The sequence below is a fragment of the Thalassophryne amazonica genome, chromosome 1 (assembly GCF_902500255.1).
Source record: "Thalassophryne amazonica chromosome 1, fThaAma1.1, whole genome shotgun sequence".
NCBI classification, from domain to species: Eukaryota; Metazoa; Chordata; class Actinopteri; order Batrachoidiformes; family Batrachoididae; genus Thalassophryne; species Thalassophryne amazonica.
The window spans coordinates 52787193-52812045 of NC_047103.1; the positions used below are offsets into that span (position 1 = coordinate 52787193).

The window sequence follows — 24853 nt, forward strand, 5'->3', positions numbered from 1 at the left end:
TGTTTCTTTCATATAGCCTGTCTCTCTCCCTTAACTCATCATCACTAAGCTTCATTTCTGGCCAATTCCTTTAGCGGGCGAACGCATGCTCCACGCATCGACAACATACATTTCAATGTGCGTGAGATTCTGCGGGAGCATGGAGCGTGGTGCGAGACCAAAACAAAGATGGCGGACTCAGTGAAGTTTGATGACAAGGAGATGTGAAGAAATTCAACTTTGCCACTGCAAAATATGGTAAAATAAATAGAATTTTGCGTATTTTTGTAGTGGCCCGAGCGAGCCATCATTTGATAAATTGTGTTGGCCCGTAGTGACCCGAAAATGGGCCAAATCGGCGCCAGGCCAGCGTGCAAATGGTTATATCGAGCCATGTGTTACATGACCAGCATGGCATTTAGCGTGCATGGTAGTGTGTGGCGTCTCCGCTCCACATAGGGGTCTGAGTACCTTTAACTTTTTTTTTCCCTTTGTGGATCATGAGATAATTTCATCTCGTACAGCCAGTATTGCCTGGTGTCTGTGGTAAGTGATACGCTGTGCCTTTTTCAACTTGTGGAGCAAAGACAGAGACCCGGTGGGGGGGTGCGCGCTCCACTGACTGATTTCACATAGCAAAGTGCCCAAGGGACTTTTCTTCAGACACAATAATAAATTAAAGTCTTTTCAGATTTCACTGTCCAAAATCAGAGGCTTTATGTGGATAATTTAATTCAGCACATGATGATGAATCCACTAAAACTAAAAGGCAAGACTTTATAATTACTTTGTGTGTTTATTTACACCACGAGGACCACAGCTTTCAGTGAGTCAATGGACAGGATCAAATGAAGTATTTTGACTTATGAGAAAGCCTGTAAAATTCCATAAATTAGCAGCATCAATGTTTAAGTCGCAGTGTTCAAAGTGTGTGAAAAAAGTAGCGACTTATAGTCCGGAAATTACGGTACACAAACAATGTTTGTTGTTCCATGTGTGAAAATACATGTTTAGTCAGGTTAACTATATCTTGTTCCTGTCAGAGTTACACCTTGGTTTGCTTTTGCGTATGCCATTTAAGAACAGCTGTGAAACCCCCTTCAAATAAATATTTATTTAGAGGTTTTACAAACATAAAAATGATAAAACTCAAAAATTAGTGTCTCCTTAGTGCAGTCTTTCAAAAATAGTGAAATACCCATTCTCGTTGTAATATAATGAGAGGAATACAAAGACTTGCAACTTCATGCCAAGGGGGAGAGGGTGCGAGTGTGGCATTCCTATAATCATGTGGGTTAGAAGGACCTTCATTACAGAGACACACCCTATGTTTTTGAAGCTCAGACAATGTTGTGCATGACTATGAATACTGCACCAAAGGCAATCAGGAAAGTATTTGAAGCTTCCTCTATGATAATAAAGGATCATCGAGAAAATTTAAAACCACAGTTGGGTAATAAATAATGTCTCGCTGGCTTGAAATCTGTCTTCTTCCAGCTTCCAATTTTCAAATTTCAATATGAACTGGGTAGCAAACTACAGGCCTCAAACTTTGAACCAGATATTCTGATAGAAATTCTCTGCTCACACAAAGGAAAAGAAAGGTTGCAGAAATAATATGGTAATGAGTTGAACAAATAGATCAAGATATGAAAATGAAGTTTTACGTTTTTGATTCTTTTAACAAGACTTGAGGTACTGGCATGTGAGCTTAGAGGGAAACCAAGAAAGGAGAGAGAGAATGTGAGAGATCAGTGTACAGCATATAGAGACCGGAGTGGCAGCAATAAAAATTATCCAGGGATACGTAGTTACACAACCACATAAATTATAGATTTATACAGAGTTAAGATCCAGTTCTCTCTGGAAATTTACTGTCAAACACTTGTGTGGGCTCCTCAGTTCCTTATGATGGTTGACTAAATTATGATTAAACAGCTGCATATCTGAACTCAAGTTTCCATCTCAAACACAGGTGACTGTTCACAAAATGTACAACCCCAATTCCAATGAAATTGGGACACATGTCCCAATTTACACCATAAAATACACCACAAAGACGAGATATTTAATGTTCAAACTGATCAACTTTATTGTGTTTGTGCAAATATTTTCTCATTTTGAAATGGATGCCTGCAACACATTTCAAAAAAGGTGGGACAGTAGTATGTTTACCACTGTGTTACATCACCTTTCCTTCTAACAACACTCAATAAGCATGTGGGAACTGACGACACGAATTGTTGAAGCTTTGTAGGTGGAATTCTTTCCCATTCTTGCTTGATGTTCAACTTCAGTTGTTCAACAGTCCGAGGTCTCTGTTGTCATATTTTGTGCTTCATAATGCGCCACACATTTTCAATGGCCAACAGGTCTGGACTGCAGGCAGGCCAATCTAGTACCCGCACTCTTTTACTACGAAGCCACGCTGGCGTAACGTGCAGAATGTGGCTCCTTTACACATGTGCAAAATGTGGATCCTTTCCACAATGATGTCGGTTTTTAATGCAGTGCCACCTGAGGGATCGAAGGTCACGGGCATTCAATGTTGGTTTTCGGCCTTGCAGCTTACTTGAAGAAAGTTCTCCAGATTCTCTGAGTCTTCTGATTATATTATGGACTGTAGATGTTGGAATCCCTAAATTCCTTGCAACTGAACACTGAGAAACATTGTTCTTAAACTGTTGGACAATTTTTTCACGCAGTTGTTCACCAAGTTGTGATCCTTGCCCCATCTTTGCTTGTGAACGTCTGAGCCTTTTGGGGATGCTCCTTTTATACCCAATCATGAGTGTCCTCAGTTCCCAAACACTTATTGAGTGTTGTTAGAAGAAAAGGCGATGTAACACAGTGGTAAACATACCACTGTCCCAGCTTTTTTGAAACGTGCTGCAGGCATCCATTTCAAAATGAGCAATATTTGAACAAAAACAAAAAAGTCTATCAGTTTGAACATTAAATGTCTTGTCTTTGTGGCATATTCAATTGAATATAGGTTGAAGAGGATTTGCAAATCATTGTATTCTGTTTTTATTTATTTTATTTATTTATTTACATTTTACGCAATGTCCCAACTTCACTGGAATTGGGGTTGTATGTCTGCCATGTATTTCATCCAAATCAAGAGGAAGATTTTTGGCCGAGGTCAGGTAAAAATGAGAAAAAGCCTTCAATATGAATTAACCTGGAGCAGCACGGTGGTGCAAGCGGTAAGTGCACTTACTAACACTAGACACTCTGGACTGTGCCTCGGCATGTTATCCACTCCAGGCCACCCAAGTCCATTTAGTTTAACTAGTGTGAGTGCTCTGCATCATGTCTGGCCAAAGTTTGTTTATATATATATACATACACACACACACCTGGGCACCCCTGATTTCCATCATGATTTTTTTTAATAAATTATTGGTTGTTTGGATCAGCAATTTCAGTTAAATATATCATATGATGAACACACTGATATTTGAGAAGTGAAATTAAATTTCTAGTATTTACAGAAAGTGTGCAATAATTATTTAAAAAAAAAATTGGTAGGTGCATAAATTTGGGCACCCCAACAGAGAAAAAAAATAAAAAAAATACACCAATATCTAGTAGATCCTCCTTTTGCAGAAATAACAGCCTTTAAACGTTTCCTCCAGCTTCCAATGAGAGTCTGGATTCTGGTTGACGGTATTTTGGACCATTCTTCTTTTACAAAAGATCTCCAGTTCAGTCAGGTTTGCTGGTTTCCGGGCATGGACAGCCCGCTTAAAATCACACCACAGATTTTCAATAATATTCAGGTCTGGGGACTGAGATGGCCATTCCAGAACATTGTACTTGTTCCTCTGCATGAAAGCCTTAGTAGATTTTGATCAATGTTTAGGGTCGTTGTCTTGTTGAAAGATCCAGCCCTGGTGCAACTTTGTCACTTATTATTGAACATTGTTCTCAAGAATCTGCTGATATTGACCGGAATCCCATGTGACCCTCAACTTTAACAAGATTCCCAGTACCTGCACTGGCCAACTCCAAATTTTACTGTACGAGGTCTGTTAGAAAACTATCCGACCTTTTTATTTTTTGCAAAAACCATATGGATTTGAATCACGTGTGATTGCATCAGCCAAGCTTGAACCTTCGTGCGCATGCGTGAGTTTTTTCACGCCTGTCGGTTGCGTCATTCGCCTGTGAGCAGGCTTTGTGTGAGCAGTGGTCCACCCCCCTCGTCGGATTTTTATTGCGAGTAAAATGTCTGAACGATTTGGAGCTTTGCTGCATCAAATTTTTCCAGAAACTGTGAGAGACAGCCAGGTGGACACCATTCAGAAAATTCAGATGGCTTTCAGGGACGATTTTATGGGGATCACACAGATTAAGGAGTGTTACAGCCAGTTTAAAGACCGCCCACAGCGGCTGAGAGCGCGCCGCACTCCGAGCGGCGATCGACAGGCTGAAACGACCAGATCATTTCCAAAGTGAAGGCTGTGTTGATCCGGGACATCGTGTGACTACCACAGAAATGGCAGAAGACGTGGACATCAGCACTTTTTTGGCACATTCCACTGTTACAGGAGTTTTTGTCATGGAAAGAGGAGTGGAGGAATGCGCCACAGAGCTGCAAATGGCGCGGGACAAAAGCACCTCCGTGTTGGTCTCACAGGATGATTTTCAGATGGCTTTCAGACGGCTTGCGGTGGCTTTTCAGTCGTGTGACTATCCGAGAAATTGTGGATGAGCTGGACATGCCAGAACATGTCCTGTGAGGCTTCATCACGGCGTTGCTTTGCACCATGCGGCTCCGTCCCGACGCGCGAATTCCTCCACTCCTCTTTCCATGACAAAAACTCCTGTAACAGTGGAATGTGCCGTTCATTTCCAAACTGAATGCTGTGTTGATCCGGGACGTCGTCTGACTACCAGAGAAATTGCAGAAGACGTGGACATCAGCACTTTTTCGGCACACTGAGACAGACGTGCGGAGGAATTTAAATTTTGAATTTAAATCTTTAAACCGACTGTAACACTCCTTAATTTGTGTGATCCCCATAAAATCGTCCCTGAAAGCCATCTAAATTTTCCGAATGATGTCCACCTGGCTGTCTCTCACAGTTTCTGGAAAAATTTGATGCAGCAAAGCTCCAAATCGTTCAGACATTTTACTTGCAATAAAAATCCGACGAAGGGGGTGGACCAATGCTCACACAAAGCCTGCTCACAGGCGAATGACGCAACCGACAGGCGTGAAAAAACTCACGCATGCGCACGAAGGTTCAAGCTTGGCTGATGCAATCACACGTGATTCAAATCCATATGGTTTTGGCAAAAAATAAAAAGGTCGGATAGTTTTCTAACAGACCTCGTAGGTAGCAAGTGTTTTTCTTGGAATGCTGTGTTCTTTTTCAGCCATGCATACGGCCCCTTGTTATGTCCAAATAACTCAATTTTAGTTTCATCAGTTCACAGCACCTTGTTACAAAATGAAACTTGCGTGTCCAAATGTGCTTTTAGCATATCTCAAGTGACTGTTTGTGGCGTGTAAGCAGAGAAGGCTTCCTCTGCATTACTCTCCCATACAGCATTTCCTTGTGCAAAGTGCGCTGTATAGTTGAACGATACACAGAGACACTATCTGCAGCAAGATCATTTTGTAGGTCTTTGGAGCAGATCTGTGGGCTGACTGACTGTTCTCACCATTCCTCACTTCAGCTTATCTGAGATTTTTCTTGGCCTGCCACTTTGGGCCTTAACTAGTACTGTGCCTGTGGTCTTCCATTACCTCACTATGTTCCTCACAGTGGAAACTGACGTGAAATCTCTGAGATAGCTTTTTGTATCCTTCCCCTAAAACATGATGTTGAACAATCTGTTTTCAGGTTATTTGAGAGTTGTCTTGAGGATCCCATGTTGCCACTCATTAGAAGAGATGTAAAGATTAGAAACAGTTGCAAATGGCCACCTTAAATACCCTTTCTCATGAATGGATTCACCTGTGTAAGGAGGTCAAGAGATAAGGAGCTTACCAAACCAATTTTGTGTTCCAATAATTAGTGTTAAATGTATTCAAATCAATAAAATTAAAAGTGTGCCGTAATTTATGCACCCGCCTAGTTTTGTTGAAATAATTATTGCACACTTTCTGTAAATACTAGAAACTTCATTTCACTTCTCAAATATTACTGTTTGTCTGCTATACGAGGTCTGTTAGAAAAGTAACGGACTTCTTAAATATCAGTGTGTTCGTCTGATATGTGATATATTTAACTGAAATTGCTGATCCAGACAACCAATGATTTATAAAGGAATATCATGGAAATCAGTGCCAAACTTTCACATACCACTGTATACACATACACACACACACACACACACACACACACACGTATATCTGACAGACAACTAGGAGCTAGATAATAAAAAGTGATTGTAAAGATGAAGTCATTATTTCAGAGTTGAGAACAAAGAAAAAGCAGGGGCCCGGTAATTTTTTTGTTTTATTTTTTGGAGGAGTGACAGCTGTACATGAGGAGCCACTCAACTCATTCATATCAACCTTTATTCGGTTATACTAAATATTAAACTACTTCACCTCCTTGCATAAATCTAACTAGCATGTTGCCCGTGGGGAGCCACAGGTTTTAGATCAGGTAGCCTTTATAAAATAGGTAACTGACAAGGGTGGCAAATTTTGCAAAGTTTCTATAATTTTAACTGAAAGTGCAGGAAATTAAAATGAGAAAGTTTTGTGTATAATTGGATTTATTATTTGGCACATTTAATTGATTTCATGTTTTATAGCTGGCAAGGTTGCGATATTCTTTGTTCAGATATATATGCTTATATATATTCAGATATATATGCTTTGTTCAGAGCTTGTCTGGTTACCAGGGCACTGATTAATGGTGAAATCAACATTCTTTGTTCACTGTTACCTAATATCCCCAATTCCTCCAAAAATATTAGTCTTATCAACCGTCTGTTTCTGCGGCATTCATCCTTGACCCAAAATACATAGGCATACAAAATGGCAAACGTCAGCTCTCCGCAGTTTCTCTGTGATCAAAGTTACACACACGAACGCATGCACACATGTACAAGTACTTCACTTTTAATATATAGATGTCATCAGAAGTATTATTATTTCAAATACTCCATTATTCTTTTTCAAAACACTGACATAACCACTAAGGTAAAGTTACTCGGCCATGAATGTGGACTGTCATTTGAGTACAGGCTAGTGGACAGGTTGGGATGGGGGAAGTTATGCTCGGTCCACGGCACCTGGGCATAGTGTAAGCATGCGCTACAACAGAAGGTCTCTGGTTCAAGGCTACCTGTACCCCACTTTCCATGCACATCTCGAGTTGCATCAAGAAGGACATCCGGTGCAAACCTTTTGCGAAATCAAACATTGTTAAAGAGAGCAAAACAGGGGCACTTAAAAGAAATTAGATTATACTGTATATAAAGTGGTTTAGTTTCCTTTTGCAAAATGAAGACAAAGTAAGACCGCCAAAGACACCTTGAATTTGTACCGTGTTAACACAAGATAAACTGAACAACTGGTTGACAGATGTGTGCACCTTGCCTGTGATCAAGCTCCACTCAAGAGCCTGTTCACTCCAGAATCACTAAGGTAATGGCTCTAAAGTGCAACCAAGAGACAGGTTCCCCATTTACTGAAAGCTGATCATGCTCATGAATCTTTAACTCTGGCGGTCACTTCAGGATGTCGCAGAATGGGAAGGGGAGGGATTTCAATATAATAAACAAAACACTGAGCTCTGCCTGTTAAAGGCTAAGAAGTCTGCAGTCATTAGGGGGTGAGGGGCAAGACACATTTTTTCCTAAAGCTCATGACCATATACAGGGTTCTGACCACAAATACATCATGTCAGAGGTGTCCTGGTGAAGCTATAGACCATGTCCTGCCAACTCTAGAGTTCTCCAAGATTGCATCTTGACCTTATTACAACATAGAAGGCAATACATAATGAGTGAGGAAAGAATCACCATGATTTAGCACAACATCATTGAGACTCTATTAGGACTGCCATGATACAATCCTGCAAGGTCTTGCCAAGAATAAGCAAAAATACTACATAGTTTGTACTTCTTAATGATTGATGTAAATGAAGTCCAAGATATATTCAGTGACTTGGAAAGGCTCATGTAGCCATCTCCTGACTTGTCTGAAGAAGATTGGCTGTCAAAGGGATGATTTACTTGTGTTACACTAAAGGGTGCAGTAACTTTTGCAACCCACCCTTTTTATCTTCTATACTTTTTTCCTGTCACGATGTGGCAATTAGTTTTCACTGAGCTTAAAGAGCATCATTTTAGAAGTTTTTACATGCAGAAACCTGAATTATTATTATTTAAATGTGAGCTATTACTCAAGGGTTCAGAATTTTTTTTTTTCTTGCCACTGGAAGACCTTATAGTGGTGATAGTATTGGTTACTAAAATTTCTGGGACAATACACCATCCAACAAAAATAATTTTGACAAGCCTAGTTCTGCCACTCAAAGTGAAATCATTAAGGTTTCTACACAGTAAGACATCACTGTTAATAGTATACGCCTTCCTACCAGCACACACATGACACCAGATTCAGTCCTTTAACCTTCTGGGGCCGACGTCGTCATATATGACGGTTAAGACCAAGCTTTACTAAATTATAAATAACTTTTTAATGATATGAGATAAAAGCTTACTTTTTGCTGAAAAGTTAAGTCCGCGGACTTTCGAGCCAGCCATCGGCCATCTTTGTACTCCTCATAGAAGCTGTGTGATGACGTGCGCAATGTGAGTGTCCAATCGGAATTGGTTCACGTCACATGGTTTTCCAAAATCCAATCGTAGGGCAGATTCACCTCACGTGAAAAGCCAAAGATCATTTTCAGGAGTGATATGTTACTAGTTGGCCCGTTTGAATAGCCCCCTGGGTGCTCCAATGAGTACATACTATTAGTACATACTCAGTGTGCCCTGCGCCATTACGCACAGCGATCAGTGAAAGCACGAGCAGAAGGAGAGCCTCTGATGACAACCTCACGTGCTCAAAGAGTGTGTAACTATCAGGATTGCTCCACTAGTTTGCACATGAATGTTACTGGATAACTCTGTTGCTTTCTCTGCGTAAAGCACTGTTTACCATATCAATGGAGAACAAAACGCATAGACCATTTTGTATATATTGTTCAAAATGTGCATTTGTGTTTATTGTTTGAACCTTTTTGTTGCACAGTCTTTCACACAAGACCTCAAATTACCTTTATAAAGTGTCAAAACAGTTGTTTATTATAGTTTGCTGTGTGTTTTGAATAAAAGTGTGTGGAAAATTATTTTTTTTATTCCACACAATTATTATTTTTTCCTTGCCTATTTTTTGATTGTAAACCTTTATTACACTTATAAAACACAACAAAAACATATATATTCTGAAAGCACAGGTTGTCCTGAAAAAAGAGAGATAAATTTTGATTGTGGGATGCAGGGAGAGCTGTTAACAGCAATATTAAAACATTTATGCCAGGCGAGTGAACTGTCCAAAAACTGCACTCAGACCCCAGAGGGTTAATAACAACAGTCTAAACACATATTTCAATTAGTTCTATGTTTACTTGTCATGTAAAACTGAATCATCATTGCAATTGTCCATTTTCTGTCTCTGAGCTTCTTGTTCTGACTGGAATTAAGTGGTGACGCTCACTGGTGACCGTGCTCATGTTCAGACACCACAGTGTGAAGCAGATGAGTGTCTATGGTTCCCTTTGGATGTGATGCCAGTCCAGCACAGGTTACTTCCCCTGGTACCCATTTACATCTGGCTGGACTAAGGCAACGCAGAAGTGTTGTCCAAGGATATAGACATGTAGTATAACTGGGGATTGAACTACAGTCTACATACTGGCAACCCAGCTTCTTATGCCACTGAGCTACCCAGAGACTGGAGGGAGAGTGTACGGTGATCATGTTCCTTACCTTAGTTTCAGTGAAGATAGTGCCTCAGGCCATCACTGCAAGATGGTAATGTTGGAAAACCATAAACCATCATCCACTTCTCCCTGCTGGAGGAGGAGAGACAAAGTTTAGGTGTATAATGTGAACCATATCAGCACGTCACATTACAGAGGGATAAAGTTTTGAGGGCTCAATGTAAATTGTGGGAACAATGGGGTTTTAACCAAAGCTTTTTTTTTTCTTTTTTCGGAACAGCTTACCATGTAACGGGGGTGGGAATCTTGAGGCACCTCATGATTCAATATCAGCCTATTTTTTTTTTTTCAATACATGATTTATTCACCCCCACTGTAGGACGACATGGTACTTTTCAAAGTAACATTTTTGTAATGACACATAATGAATTTACTTCCAATATATTCCTTAACAGCTCAGCCACATTTGCACCAGTGTAGCTTACACCAGGCATGGACATTAACGCTTGTCCGATTGTCTGGGACAAGTGTAAAATGTGATCGGACAAGCAATAGCTCTAAATCATTGTCCAACCGGACAAGTGGCATTTTTTTGGTTTAAAACGTACAAATTCTTTATTTTCATCGCTCGGAACCAAAATACCTGACCGCTGCCTTTTTGTTTTCTTATTTACGTCACGTCTTGTGTCGCACCTCGCGAGGAAGTTTTTTCTGCCACTCTCCACGCAGCGGACAATCAGAAAACATAATATCAATGTGTGCGCAAGACCACTGTATGGAGTGTGTGTTTGTAGTAGAGACTGACATTTTTGGGAATCCCACGGGTCACGGGATTCCTGTGGGAGTCAACTTTGCTATTTATCACATGATTGAGACGGTACGGGATTAAAAATTCAGGGAGCAGACCGGAGCGGGAACCAAGGTGTTAGACAGCGAACCGTCCTGCTGTCATTTTAGCGGTCAATTTTCGAAAAAGACGCCGAAAAAAATACTGGGCGGCTTTGCTTAACGCTGTCTAAAATTTAGACTCGGTCCGATCGCTGCAGTCGTCTGTGTATGTGTGTGTGTGTGTGTGCGTGAGTCGGCTGGCTGCGAGGAGCGCACTGAGCACAGAGTGAAAAACAACACAAACTAAACTGTGGCGCTGCCTTTATTTCTCTTTGGACTGTTCTGAGGGTGCGTCCTGTTCATACCGTGTGCGCGTGTCGGTGACAGTTATACTGAAATTATGAGATGAAATAAATTGGTCAAAATTCCTTAAAATGAGAATATATGAATGAACAGAATAAAAAAAAAAAAAAAAAAAAATCACACGTGTGATTAAAAAAACCTGATGTGGAAAAAACTCTGCAGTGATGTTTAAAAGCAGAAATCACATAAAGCAGCTGAGAACTCTGAACTTTAACAGACTGTTATTTTCCACAGATATTTATTTTAGATGGCTTAATGTAGTTGTTTTATGTTCAAGCACAAAACGTGACTGAGAAGGAGAAAAAAAGGAAATGAACTCTAGTCTGAATAAAAATACAAGCTGCTGATTTTTATTTTTCAAAATTATTAGGCTGCAGTTTCATTTATTTCAAAGTAAGTTACTGCTTATTATTTTCAAAAATCACGAGTCAAATCAGTCTGCATTGTTCCGTTTTTCCTGCACGTTTGTGCATTTTTCCTTCTTTATAAGAGTCTGGTTTTTGTGTTTGTTCTACTACAAAGTTTGAAAAAACAATAAAATGTTAACACTTTTCCTTATAGCAGTTCTTTAATTTCAGAAATGGAACAGAAACAACCACAAATAAAAAAAGTAGGGACTGTATGTAAAATGAAGATAAAATAAAAATGTTATATTCCCAGTTTTTCCACTCACACCCACAGAAGCCAAACATTCTTCCAAAGTTGTGTCTTGGTGGCTTCTCTCACTTGTCTTCTTCCAGCATGGACATTTAGTTTTTGACAACCGCCTACCTGACACAGATCTACCATAAAGTACCACACTGTTTGTATTTCTGAATGATTGATATAAATAAAGTCTAAGAAATATTCAGTGATTTGGAAATGTTCATGTATTCATCCTCTGATTATTTCCCAAGAAAACTGGCTGTAAATATCAACTAATTCTTCCATTAACAATAAACTGCCCTGTCCCAACCTTTTTTTTTTCTGAAAATGCTGCAGGCCTCAAATGTAGGAATGGATATATATTAACAAAAAAAATAAATAAAAATAAAGCTGACCTCACAAAACATGAAATATCTTGGTTTCATACAGTATGCAGTTACAGAAATAGAAGACAAAATTAAATGTGGAGGGTCATTACGTGTCCATCACCACCACATTTTGAAAAACTATAAGACCACAGGCCATGCATTATTTATGTTTTGTGTCTTTTAGTGAAGTTTTTTTTAATTTTATTTTTTAAATTTGCATTAAGGCAATACGTGTCTCCCTGTATTACCCCAGATGAACTGTTTCTGTTGCCACATCTTCTGAAATAAAACTGCAGAACACTAAAGCCTAAAAACTAAAAGAAGGAAAGTAGATGTGATAAATATTTAATCTGAATCTCAGTCCCAGAAAATGTTGAAATGTAATGATTTTTCTATTTCAGCTGCAATTCTTATGTTGGAATATTAAAGTTAAAGTACTTACAAACAAAAGAAGTATGACAGGTTTTTACTAAGTGACAAGTCAGAGCAAAGTATATGTGATAAATATTTAATTTAAATCTCAGTCACGGGTTGTCCAGACAACCAGCTTTTCCTATAGGACAAGTAAACTGCCAGGGTTACTTGTCCTATGGACAAGTACACTAAAAAGCTTCATGTCAATGCATGCACACTCACAGATTCTACTATTAAACTCCCAACTCATCTGCTAAAACAGCCTGTGTAAGTGTGGGCTAATGTACAGTACGTGAATGACTGTGGGTTACTGCCATTCCAGCAAAGTAAAAACATTTTGCACCTCATCGCAATGCACATGTACATAGGTTGTGGTGCATGAATGTATTTCGTAGCTGTATCAGAATAATAAAAACAGGAACATGTAGTGATAATGGCAAAACACTGTTGCACTTACACTCAACAAAAATATAAATGCAACACTTTTGGTTTTGCTCCCATTTTGTATGAGACGAACTCAAAGATCTAAAACTTTTTCCACATACACAATATCACCATTTCCCTCAAATATTGTTCACAAACCAGTCTAAATCTGTGATAGTGAGCACTTCTCCTTTGCTGAGATAATCCATCCCACCTCACAGGTGTGCCATATCAAGATGCTGATTAGACACCATGATTAGTGCACAGGTGTGCCTTAGACTGCCCACAATAAAAGGCCACTCTGAAAGGTGCAGTTTTGTTTTATTGGGGGGGGGATACCAGTCAATATCTGGTGTGACCACCATTTGCCTCATGCAGTGCAACACATCTCCTTTGCATAGAGTTGATCAGGTTGTCAATTGTGGCCTGTGGAATGTTGGTCCACTCCTCTTCAATGGCTGTGCGAAGTTGCTGGATATTGGCAGGAACTGGTACGCACTGTCGTATATGCCGGTCCAGAGCATCCCAAACATGCTCAATGGGTGACATGTCCGGTGAGTATGCCGGCCATGCAAGAACTGGGACATTTTCAGCTTCCAAGAATTGTGTACAGATCCTTGCAACATGGGGCCGTGCATTATCCTGCTGCAACATGAGGTGATGTTCTTGGATGTATGGCACAACAATGGGCCTCAGGATCTCGTCACGGTATCTCTGTGCATTCAAAATGCCATCAATAAAATACACCTGTGTTCTTCGTCCATAACAGACGTCTGCCCATACCATAACCCCACCGCCACCATGGGCCACTTGATCCATAACATTGACATCAGAAAACCGCTCACCCACACGACGCCACACACGCTGTCTGCCATCTGCCCTGAACAGTGTGAACCAGGATTCATCTGTGAAGAGAACACCTCTCCAACGTGCCAAACGCCAGCGAATGTGAGCATTTGCCCACTCAAGTCGGTTACGACGACGAACTGGAGTCAGGTCGAGACCCCGATGAGGACGACGAGCATGCAGATGAGCTTCCCTGAGATGGTTTCTGACAGTTTGTGCAGAAATTCTTTGGTTATGCAAACCGATTGTTTCAGCAGCTGTCCGAGTGGCTGGTCTCAGACGATCTTGGAGGTGAACATGCTGGATGTGGAGGTCCTGGGCTGGTGTGGTTACATGTGGTCTGCGGTTGTGAGGCTGGTTGGATGTACTGCCAAATTCTCTGAAACGCCTTTGGAGACGGCTTATGGTAGAGAAATGAACATTCAATACACGAGCAACAGCTCTGGTTGACATTCCTGCTGTCAGCATGCCAATTGCACGCTCCCTCAAATCTTGCGGCATCTGTGGCATTGTGCTGTGATAAAACTACACCTTTCAGAGTGGCCTTTTATTGTGGACAGTCTAAGGCACACCTGTGCACTAATCATGGTGTCTAATTAACATCTTGGTATGGCACACCTGTGAGGTGGGATGGATTATCTCAGCAAAGGAGAAGTGCTCACTATCACAGATTTAGACTGGTTTGTGAACAATATTTGAGAGAAATGGTGATATTGTGTATGTGGTAAAAGTTTTAGATCTTTGAGTTCATCTCATACAAAATGGGAGCAAAACCAAAAGTGCTGCGTTTATATTTTTGTTGAGTGTATTTGGCGACAAAGTGTGCATCACTAGTAAATAAAATGTTAAAGGACATGACTATTGGAAATAAATAAAGAATTATAAAAATATGAATGTATTCCATTTTATTTTTGGTGCCATATGCCCTGACAAATTAAGTGATAAACATGGAGAATTTACCCTGATTTCACCTGCTGCTGATAAACGCTCAAACGTCAAACTGTGAGGAATGTGGACTTTGATGACATCATGTACAATTAAGCCCCCACCAGGCCCTCTATAGAAATGAATGAGGAAAAAACAGAATTTTAAATTTTTTTTTAAACTTTTAATCAGCTACATCAGGTCTCACAAACGTTAAAGAGTTGGAAGAAAGAATGGGTTTCAAAAACCAGTTTCTGTTAAGAATAGATAAGAAATTATTCCATCCACCGACATAAACAGCCTTTTTGCTTAACGATTCCCTTATCGGCCCTTCAGTTCACATTATGTCAAAACGGCCATTATTGAGGGTGTGTATTGGAAAAATGATCATTTCTCTATGTTGACAGCAAACCTGCTACTTCTGCAGTGGGTCTGCTTAAAGCAATGAAGCAATGAAGCAGTGCTGCGACTGCTGTTTTGCTGGTTCTCTCCTTCGCTGCTTTTCAGAAGCAGCAGGTCCGCAATTTCTTCATGAACTCACCCTCAAAACCATTTAAAGATGTGAATCGTGAGTCACTTTTGTACAGATTAAAGTCACTAACTGGGACTCTTGCCTGGGAATCATCCTTCTTTCCACAACAGAGCTTTTATTCCTCAGTAACACATTATTAACATGTCATAATTTGTGCAAAAAACAAACTTGAAATTGGAGACATACTGAAGGCGGTCAGGTGCGATACGTTGCGAGATTCATCAAAAAACATGCTGCAAACTAAATTCATCCAAGCCTATTAAGAGATATAATCCAATTCAAAAATGTTGATTGAAACAAGAAAGTTTAAATTTACACTGTCTCACACTGCTAAAGTGCCTGATGCAGCTCTCTGCTGCTGACAGATAAAAGCTTCAGTATGTATACAAGGTCTGTTAGAAAAGTATCCGACTTTTTATTTTTTTCAAAAACTATATGGATTTGAATCATGTGCGCTTGCATCAGACAAGTTTGAACCTTCGTGCGCATGCCTGAGTTTTTTCACGCCTGTAGGTTGCGTCATTCGCCTGTGGGCAGGCTTTGTGGGAGGAGTGGTCCAGCTCCCTCGGCGGATTTTCATTCTCAGCAAACAGCTGAGCTACTGCCGCTTTGCTCCGTGAAATTTTTTCAGAAACGCTGTCAGACAGCCAGGTGGAAACCATTTGGAAAATTCAGATGGCTTTCGGTGAACATTCTATTAGCATCACATGGATTAAGGACCATTACAACCGTAATAATTTCTGGACTAATAATTTCTGGAATGTCACTTTTCTGGTTTCACAATCAACAACTTTCATGGGATAGCAGGCCAGTCTTCATGATAATCATGCCTCCTACTGTTCTGGTAGTGAATTGTATAGTGACACCCACCAACTCCAACATGAGAACTTGGAAAGGCTCATGGTTGCATCAAAGCAATTGTATGGCCATGGAGTTACGGAGTACAAAAAGCATAAAAAAGGAATTTAGTCACAGATTTACTTTTGTTTACATGGTCTTTTTCACAAATAAAATTACATAATCTTGGACAGGCTGTGCTTTCATGGCATAATTTGCCACACCACATTTCTTAGCACACTTGAGTAGCTCTTGAAATTAGCAGCTGTGACTTAATTAAGAATCAATTTTTTTTTTTAACGGAAAATTGATTTTGAATCAATTCGTGACCCCCCATACTGAAAGATTAGCAGATCTGAAACAATATCAGTCTGCTTTCACCAGAGTCTTCAACATGCTCATGGAGGATGAAAGATTTTTAGAAGCAGAGATTTCATTATAAGTACAACAAGCAGCGCGTAACTTGTGTATGTTTTTGAGGTTATGAAACAAAAACTGTTCAAACGTAGCCAGAAATCTCCTGAGGTTCTTCGTTGTGGTGTGTTGCACTTTGTCCAAAAACTGGTGGTTTTGCAGTTTCATCACACATGCAGCTTTCAGCAGCTGCGGCTGTGTTGCACACAGCTGCCTTCCAGATTTTGGAGCATAGTGGTTGTAACGAAGCCGTATGGCAAATATACTTAAGTAAAAAGGACATTACTGGTTCAAAACATGACTTGAGTAAAAGTAGAAACATAAGTTTGCATAAGAAACATGAAAAATGCTCATTAAAAGTAGCCAGCAGCAGAGTTCTAATTTGACCTCTGAATCAATACAGAATCGCCAGATATACAATCATGATGCATTTCAGAATCAATTTTCCCCCCACCCCTAACAAGTTACGTAGCTATTACAAATCAGAGTTCACCAAAAGCCACCAAAGCCAAACACAGCATGGATCAACCACAGGCTCAATAAATACAGCAGATAAACAAAAAAACAAAACATTAAAACAAATTCTTAATATGGGTTTAGCAACACATTGTGAAGTTGTGTGTAGTGTGCAGGCATCTTAGCTGATTTTGACTTTTCTTGAGCAGCTCAGCTTTCATAGTCTTCATATTCCTTACTTTGGTTAGTTCACAGTAGGTGAAACAACTTCACTGTCGAGCTGTTTAAGCTGTAACAGATTTCTAAACTTTTGCAGATTGCAGTCTTTTGATTGACATCTGTCCTTTCAAATCCAAACCACCTCCACTTGTGTGGCTGCAGTGATTCATATTTGAACTTTCAGTGCCTGAATAAATGGGCCATTTTCTACATATGATGGGCCCTTCTCAAACATCAATATTGGCTGTTCATAATATGAACCTTTTAATGCTTATATTATTGTTAGCAAGACTTAAATCTGGACTGTTTTAACTTTCAAATCTGCTCTGCAAGTTAAAATCTGGATGGCAAAAAACATGTATAATTAATGAAGTTTTTTTTCTGCAGTTTATGTTTAAACAAATGCATGACTGTTTAACTATCTTCTCCCCCTCTCCTTTGTAATAGCCACAGCCTATTACAAAATGAAGAACAATGTAGCTTTATAATCATACACAATTAACAAAACAGGAGTAAAGTTTTAATTTAAAATCATATTCCCATTTGGATAATTAGGTAATTCAACTGAAAAAGAAAGTATGCTAGGATACTTTATGAGGCCAAAGAAGGGGGGGGGGCTGCCACTGAAAGGTTGCAGAACTGTAAGTAAGTTTTACAGTTTTCTGTTTTATTCTTTTACTTCTGTTTTTAATTATGAATTTGAATTTTTTAATTTTTATTTATTTATTTTAATTTTTTATGTTGAACTGTTCTATGTGAGGTGCCTTGAGACGGCTTTTGTTGTGATCTGGCGCTTTATAAGCCGATTAACTTGAAATTGAATTTAAATTGGGCAACATTTTATTGAGTCTTAAAATAAATAAATATGAAATTGGTCACTGGATCCTTAAACTTTGGACACAATAAACTCTACATGGTGGATCTTTGATCTCTGGACATAAATAGAAATAAACAAAATCTGTAGTTACTGTCAAAAACATTCCCTTTCAGACATTATTGGCATGAATGCCTTTCCATACATCTGAGCTGAGCTCTTACAGCTGTGCTGAGCTGCACGTCAGGATGTAATTTATAAAGAATGCAGGACGTCTCATTTTGGGAGGAAAAAAAATGTTTTAGTCGATTATAGCTTCTTGTCTGTATTACAACGTTTGTAAGAGGTGTCATTTTATTTAAAGTGGAAATTTGTTTTGAAGTTATTAATTCCGACCAGACTCTGTCTCAGCAGAGAACCGCGCAGTGTTTGGAGCTGTGCCAACGGAACGGAGGACGATTCTCATTTCTTGACTGCAACAAAGACAAGAGTTCCAGTTACTGACTTTAATCCACACAAAAGTGACTCACGATATTTTAATGGCTTCTGAAGAGCAGCGAATCAAAGAACCAATGAGCCAGTGGATCTAAGCATTGTTTCATTGGTTCATGCTTCAAAGTGGTGTTGCGCTGCAGGAACAGTTGATTACAGACCCGCTGCAGGGTCTGTAATCAACGTAGAGGAATGATAATTTTCCTGACAAACACCCTCAAAAACAACGGCTGCTCTGAAGGATCGATAAGGGAATCGTTACGCAAAAAGGCTATTGATATCGGTGGATGGAATCATTTCTTAACGATACTCAAAGAACCAGTTCTCAATACCCAACCCTAGTCTTCGCATTGCAAATAAATAATGCACCAAGTTTCTAAATGTTTGGACTGTACATTTCCCTCACCTATGACTGACTGTTCAGTGGCCAAACAAAGCACTTCACTGAAGTTTTGTACCTCCTACTGGTTGCTTCTGATCAACAATATTGTGTTTGCATTATAAATAACACATAAATTACATATAATTACACATAAATTGATTTACCATAAATAGCATCTTTTAGGGATGTGAATCACACAACAACTCACGATTCAATTTGATTTTGATTCTTGGGGTGACGATTCAATTCGGAATCGATTTTCGATTCAAAGAGCTCTGAGAAATAGTTATATTACTTAAAAAATGTCTAAGAAAATGCAGCTTTACAAGGTTAATCAAGTGATTCTAGATGTAAATTTACTTATCTGCTTTGCTCGTTCAGAGTTGGCTGGCAGTTTAGTGAAGCACTGGTCAGTAGTGGGCAGAGACTGCTGCTCTGCTCCTTTTAGCTCCGGGTGATGGCGTAGCATGTGGGCTTGTGGATTTGAAGTGTTTCCGAAATACTTGACTTTCACTTTGCAGATTTTGCACACTGCATGAGTCATGTCAAGCTCCTTCTTATGCAGCAAATAATAAAATCCAAAATGCGCTCAAACATTTGCCTTCAGCAAAGACGGTGCTGGCTGAATTAGCTCTTCGTCTGCCATGCTAAGCTGCAACTCACGAATGTTTGAAGCACACCGGACCCTCCCCTCACGGGGACGCTGCAGTACGGAAGCCGTTGCCTGACAAACAGTACATGCAGCGAACATGCAAGAAAATGTTTAAAAAAAATGCTTTTTAAAAATCGATTCTTCGACATTTTGGATTGATTCAGAATCGTAATAAATAGAATGGCGATTCGGACGTGAATCGATTTTCTGGCACCCTAGCATCTTTTACCATAAAATACTAGAATATATCTTTAGGTTTTGAGAGTGTCTTATATAGGAATACTTCAATGTGTAAACTGTTTTAACAAGTTTTAATAGACACTTGAATTTATAACATAGTGCATCAACAGCACGTTACGTTTGTAAGTTGTAAATACCCCTTTTAAAGCATTTGTTAAAGAAAAATCAAATATTTGTTAAGTATCATTTACAGTCAATTGCATGCTTTCTATGGTGTTAAATTTGGTTTCAATGTGTAGTTTATAATAAGTATACTTGATGTATGATGATATTTTGGGGCGGAGTTCTCACTAATGCGCAAAATTTACACTTGCAAAAACAGTATGTTGTGGTGGTACTATTGGCTTCCATTTACCATATTTCAACCACCCCATACGTAGTCATGGATGAAAAATCTAGAGGATATTCACTGTATGGCCCACTGCCTAATATAGTCTGAAACAATTGTAATTTCAATGAATTTCATGTTTTGACAGAATTAAGTGTCACCGAGAATCATGCATCTTCATTATCCCACATTAATATCACATATCGTGGTACTGGGCCTACTAATGGAGTCATATCATGTGTAAAGTAGTTTAAGATATTAAACGTTAGGTGCTTTGATCATACCATGTCCCAGCATAGACCCCTAGTCAGGTTGTTCTTGGTGTGCTGATACTTGCTCTGAAAATTGAGGAGCAAATGATGATTATATAAATATTGAGATCATTAATGTAGTGAATGCACAAAGGTAACACACTGAAGAACTAAAAAGGACACATTTGTCACTTGTCATTGCTTTCTGCTTACGAAATTTAATTCTATTACACTTGGATTCTCTTACTGGACTAGCTTCTTTAGTTTTATATTGTCCTGCATTTAGATTTTTCCGGTTGACTTTTTTTCTAAACTCGGTCATTTTAGTAGGAGAATTATTAGTACATATTCATTTTGCAGCCCCTCCTTTCTGTTTTTTTGCAGCGTCGGCACAATTTCCTTTACTGAGTCATCTAGCTAAATTCCTCATATCCTCTAACAGAAGCAGCTGCTCCACTAGAGTGAACATTAGTGCCCTCCCCTTTGCTTTTCCTCCAACCAAAATTGCTCTAAGTGTGTGTACATATACATACATACACACAGTCAACGACCACAGTCACACGCAGTCATCTCAGATGAGTTACACCAGCTACTGATCCTAGACTGGCCTGGCCAGTTCACCCTGGGACTCTTACCGTGCATATCTCTGGTAAACAGAATAGAATAGAAGCTTTATGTGCCAGTGTACACACACAATGAAATTAGGGGTGCCACTCCACAACTGAGTTTGAGAATAACAAAGATAAAAGAAAACCTCACTGTGACTCGTAAAATAACTTAGACCAACTGAAAAATCGGGCTGCAAAATGAAAATTGTGAAGTCTGGGGGCGCCACAAGGGTTTAGGGCCTGAGGGGCCCCAGAAACCAAAATAATTTTGTATCTAATGATACATTTTCAGCATCTCCCGGGAGAAAAAAAATCTCAAAAGAAGTGAAAATTTAAATGATCCTAGATTCAACCTTTCATTTGAACTGTCAATGATAATGTTGAAATAACAGAATATGAATTGGAAGAAGGACCTGGAATGATTTTCCTTTTAGTTGTAAACCAAATTATGCATTATTCATAACAATCAAATGACATGAAATTCATGAAGACTGAAAACACTGTTAAAGCATTTCAAAAACCCCAGCTAAAGCTTGTATTATATTTTGAAAATCATGGTAAAATATCAATAACATACCTTATAGTAAAAAAAAGTCACTTAAATTCTTGTGTAAATTCCTGTAAATCCATTCAAAGCCACAATCTTTTTGTCCAATGAAAGAAAGTCTACATTAATTAAAAAAAGGTCACATAATCTTGTCTGAAATCCTGTTTGAACAGCACAATGTTTATTTTCCAGATATAAAAAAAAATTCTTACTGTGTTTCTAGAGGACACAAGATGCAGTGAGCTTTTCTCTTTTCTTTTATCTGTGTTCATGACGACAAACTTAAAATTCAACCCAGCATCAATTCCACGGATTCTTGTCCTTATTAAACTTTTTCAAACCGTGTTTCTCACCATCTTCCCTCTCTCCGACGTTGCTCTATGACACAGACATGCCACAAAATTCATGCTACGCTTAGCTTGGAGCACCCACACAGCATTGCCGTAGCAACCAACCAGCCCCACTTTACGACAATTTGCGCAACAACCACGCTTTGAGAGAGGGCTTGTTCTCCGCGGACTTCCTCAGATCCAAGGACACAGATTTGTATCTGTAACACACAGATCAATGTCGGCAGACTTATAAAACTTGCACGATGTCGTAAAAAAGAAAAAAAAAAAAGAATGCTTTGCAATAGACATTTTAAAACTCAGTGACGATCACAATTACAGAGTACAACACTATCACCCCCCATGATGAAATCCACAGAATTCCTCAGAGTTTTCGCTGCCCTGAAAATATAGGTATACAAATAAAATATATACATATAAAGCTATTTAAACAAAATAAATATACATCTAGATAAGGCACAAAGAAAATTAGATTGCACATACTGGTATGAGTATAGCCCACTGAATTTCAGTCATTGCACATGGTGGCCAGAGTTTGTGGACATGTTCTGACAGCCCAGGGAAGTAAGCGGTTTGCCATTCTGGAATTTTGGGCTCTGATCGACCTGTATCTCCTGCCTGAGGGGAGCAGGCTAAACAGGTGATGCGCTGGGTGAGAAGGGTCTGAGAAGATGGGTCTGAGAAGATGGCTCTGGATCGGCTGAGACAGCAGGAGGTAGCTATTGCCTAAAGATGGGGCAGGGGGTAATCAATGATTTTTTTGGGCAGCCTTAATCACTCGCTGCAGAGCCTTGGTGTCCGCAGCTGGACTCCTGGCAAACCACACTGGGACGCAGTATGTCATCACACTTTCAGTGGTGGCGCGATACAAAGCCACCAGCAGCTTCTGCTCCAGTCTGCTCTTCCTCACGAGCCTCAAGAAGTGTCATCGCTCCTGGGCCTTCTTTACGACAGCCATGGTATTGGTGGACCAGGAGAGCTCTTCTTTGATGTTAACTTCCGAAAACCTAAAAGACGACACACTCTCCACCGGATCTCCATTGATGTTGAGAGGCGCATAATCTCACCAGTTTCTCCTGAAGTCTATGATGGCTTCCTTTGAATTTGTGGTGTTCAGTAGCAGGTTGTTGGCCTGACACCACTCTGACAGGTGCTGGACCTCCTCCCTGTAGGCAGTCACATCTCCCCTCGAGATGAGTCCAATCACCGTTGTGTCGTCTGCAAACCTGATGATGGTGTTTGTGGAATGACAGGGGACACAGTAATGAGTATACAGAGTGTACAACAGTTGACTCAGTACACAGCCCTGTGGTGAGCCTGTGCTGTTTGTGAGGGAGCAGGAAAGGTGAGGGCCAAGCTTCACATGCTGTGGTCTGTTTGAGAGGAAGTCTTTAATTCAGGCACAGGTGGAAGGTCTAGGTCCAGTAGTTTGGTTATCAGAATATCTGGAGTCATGGTGTTGAAAGCTGAGCTATAATCTATGAAGTGTAATCTTACACTGTTGCCAGGATGCTCCAGGTGGCACAGCATGGTATGTAAGGTTATGGCAACAGCATCCTCAGTGGAGCAATTGCTCCTGCAGGCGAACTGGTGGGGATCAAATGCAACAGGGAGACAGGCATTGATGTGCTGCAGGACCAGCCTCTTGAAGCCTTTCAACGCCACTGATGTTGGGGCGATGGGCATGTAGTTGTTGACGTCACTGCTGCCTGATGCTTTGGGGACTGGAATGATGGTGGCTGTTGGGAAAGTGGCTTAAGTCAGACAGGTTGAAGAGCTGACTGGCACAGGCAGTGAGTACCGTTACACCGTTAGGTCGGGTGGCTTTCCTCTGGTTCACCTGGCGTAATAAGATCCTCACATGTTGTTGAAGAGTGAGTGAGATGCTGCTGTAGGCAGGTGGGGGCATCGGTTGTTTGCAGGACTCAAAGCGTACAAAGAAGCCATTTAGTTCCTCTGCTAGCAAGGCTGCAGCACTGATTGTGGGGGTGTTGGTGCCTTTGTAGTTCATGATGTTCTGGATTCCCTACTGCGGGTTGCTGTCCATGAGGTGTCCCTTTTATTCCCCCCCTCTCTTTAAATCTGCTCTGGCTCTGGAGTACAGCTCTTTGTCACCTGATCTGAAAGTGCTGTCGCGAGTTCTGATGCGGAGCCGCAAGTCTCTCGTAATCCAGGGTTTTTGGTTTGCAAAAACCAAACAGCGTTTTGTCACAGTGACGTTTTCAGTACAGGAAGAGACGGAGAACATAGTGACCAGTCAATGCTCTTGAGAGACATCATGTTCTGGCAAGGTGTTGGTGTATTTTAAAGGGGATGTAGGCTGGCACGAGGTGGAGTGAAAGGTGGTCTGATAGTTCTACATGAGGCTGAGGGACCGCTTTGTACGCCTGTTTGATGTTGCAGTACACATGGTCTAGCATGTTTTCCTCCCTGGTGGCACATTTAACAAACTGACAGAATTTGGGAAGAACTGTCTATAGGCAGGCTTGAGTAAAATCACCGGTGATTACATGTGCACTATCTAGATGTGCCTTCCATAGTTTTGTTATAGTGCTATGGAGGTGTGCCAGAGCTATGCTTGTGTTAAGATATGGGGCTATGTAAACAGCTGTGATGGTTATCCCTGTTAGGTTGCATGGTAGAATAAAAGGGTGACACAAAACAGTGAGAGCGTCAAGGTAAAAATCTATTTCTAGGATTCCTTATAATGTTAATCAAGAAATCAATTCATCTGAAACAACAACAGACAAGTTATGGTTAAAATTTACAGATGAACAAAGATTTCTAAAGATTTTTTTTTTAGCTTAAAGCTATTTTATTTACAAGCTTTCTAATGTAAGAAACATTGTTTAAACTTCAAAATGTACAGTAATCAGAAAATAATCTTAAGGTAAAAAAAACATTTGTAAGGATTTTATTCAGAAAACTGCTGTGTATAAATTAACAGGTCTGTGATACATTCCTGCAATCTCCACTCGTCCGTGTTTTGGGTCTTATGTCTCGTTTCTACTGGAGTTG

The 24853-nt window shown here is 40.0% G+C and overlaps 1 protein-coding gene across 1 annotated transcript in view; it reads right to left on the reverse strand.

Annotated features, from left to right (window-relative positions):
• ncoa2 (nuclear receptor coactivator 2) overlaps nucleotides 1-24853 on the reverse strand; it is a 296306-nt gene that overhangs the window by 184927 nt on the left and 86526 nt on the right. The window contains exon 2 of the mRNA XM_034169909.1: nucleotides 9949-10031. The gene's annotated coding sequence lies outside the window, so the exon portion shown is untranslated. The remainder of the gene's footprint in view (nucleotides 1-9948; nucleotides 10032-24853) is intronic.